This window comes from Daphnia pulex, chromosome 3, assembly GCF_021134715.1.
Source record: "Daphnia pulex isolate KAP4 chromosome 3, ASM2113471v1".
Taxonomy (NCBI): Eukaryota; Metazoa; Arthropoda; class Branchiopoda; order Diplostraca; family Daphniidae; genus Daphnia; species Daphnia pulex.
In genome coordinates this window covers 5,864,140-5,866,529 of record NC_060019.1, presented here as the reverse complement: position 1 = coordinate 5,866,529, position 2,390 = coordinate 5,864,140, and positions in this window count along the sequence as shown.

The following is a 2,390-nucleotide window of genomic DNA, read 5'->3' as shown; positions in this document are numbered from 1 at the left end:
AGAGAAAACCTGATGATAATGCTTCATGACCGCAACCTTCACCAAGGCAGCAGTAGTAGATAGAAATATATACACACTTACATTCTATACTACTCTAAAGTCCCGCCCACATAAAGCAATTAAGCGCTTCCTCATTCCTGTATCTTTTTTCTTTTTTTTCTTTCTTTCTTTCTGCTAGTTCTGTTGGATTCTTTTTTTTTCTTTCTCGGTCAACCCACCCTTCCCTCTGTTACGTGATTGAAACTGAAAATCGACTTGGGGGAGAAGTAAGAATCTTCTTTTTTGAAGAAACGACTCAAGGAAACTATTATCCAAAAAAAGGACAAGAGGGGGGAATCTTTTTTGGTACCTGAAAATGAGGTCAACACCATGCCAATCTCGATAATCTTTTTTCTACTTTTAACTCGATTTATTTTAAATGTTATAGAGTTTTATTTATTTTCGGTAGACAGCGCCATTAAGAAGAAGGGAAAAAAAGCAAAAGTAAGTTGGATTTTTTTCTTTTTGTTTCAAAATTGCCGCCGCAAACAGCATTTTAGTCGAAAACCAGAAACGGTCCCTAGCTCCGATCTCTCGAGTGAAAGTGAAAGCTTCAAGACCGTCCTTTTCTCTTGCTATAGCTGTTTGTGAACGCCAAAAAAGCTGAAGGGTCCTCCTCTCTCTTCGTGCTGGCATGTCACTTATAATAAAGAGGAAAAAGAAAAAGTGAATCAACTAATCCGCCATCTGCATCTCTCAACTGGCGATGGTGTGTTTGATATTCCCGCCTCTTTGAATTTTATTTGAAAAAAAAACTAAATAAACTTGATGCCTCTGTCGCTTTCACTTTTAATCGAAAATGCAGTCACCATTTTTTCTACTCTTCTTGTCCGCTCATTTAGAAAAGAAAATAACTCAAAAGGTTTTGTATTATTTGTACAATCGGAAATGAACTTCCGGACTGCGGTGACTTTTTACGTGCCGTTTGACGCTTGAAACCGATTCCACGCGCGCCGGAACAATTCCCGGCGTAACGACGATGGCGTTGTGACCAAGCAGAAGGACTATGACGCACGGCTAAGAAAATTGAATTAGTTAAATTGCCTATAAGAGTGACACGAGTAAAGTAACTTTCTTTTTCACCGTTCCATTACCCGTCATCACTTTTCCCTAATTTATTAAATTATAAAGAGATTGGCAGAGAAATATAATCAGACTGCTTGTCTGCAACATTCTTTCCTTTCCAATTTCTTCCCTGTGATTTATTTCACGTCCGAGATTGGACGGCTCCATTTTAAAAGAAGACTATATTATTATCATGCTCCGTATAGTAGACATTCTTCTTTTGTTTTCAGAAATTCAAATTACCCGCCTTGTTATTTTCACTTGATATTATTGTATAGAGTCGCTTCATTGAGCAATAATGGAAAAGCGTGGAACAAAAACATTATTTCACTTTGAAAACAGACTATGAAAGTTATATTTTTTTTTCTTTCTATTTCTGAGCGGAGGGATGAGATCGCGGCCGTTAACCAGTCAACGGGTAATAATCTATTGGACAGCTCAACGGAAATGTGCATCCAGCTGACACCTACTAGGCGAGTGTGTCGGCAGGAAGGGAGTCGAAAACTTGTTCTCCGTGTCGCGCGCTGCCCAAAAAATTCTTTATGAACAAAATAGAAATAAAAGTTTTGAGCTTCGGTTCCGTACAATAGCGCTCTAGCTATTCGTATAAGTCAAACTTTCTCTCGCTGATTAGATTGCCGTTTTTTTTTTCACACTTGATTACTTCCTCTACTGATGAATTGCATGATTCTAAATTTCCCTTTAGCCCCAAACTTTTCTTCCTATACCCCCAATCAAAAAGGAATTGGAATACTACGCCGTCACATTTTTTTGCCGGGAACAAACACAACAAAAAATTTGGGTTTAATATTTGAAAAATTTCTATACATAATGGCAACAAATTATTTTGTTTGGGTTTGAACCAGCTATATAGGAGAAAGGGAAAAGGAAACTCCTATATAGTAGACGCATATTCTAAATAGACAACAAGCGTGCGGACAAGCAAACCTGAAAAGAAGGCACCCGTTTAGTTGGAAACGTGAATTTCTTCTCGTTTTTTTTGCTTTTCTCGGCTTTCCTCTGACGAGAAAGTTAACAACAACAAAAAAAGAAAAAGATATCAAATATCAGTTTCTTGATTGGGCTGATTTTTGCTTCGATTTTTTGGACATTTTCCCCTATAGAGTCAAATTTGATTCGGCACTCGCCAGCAAAAGGGAACAAAAGAAACCGGGCAACCAGAAAACTAGATCCCGAACAGTTTAGACTGTTTTTTATTTGCCGCCTTACCACCACACAAACAGCAGCAAAGATATAGGTCAAGATATTAAACTTTTTTTTTTCTT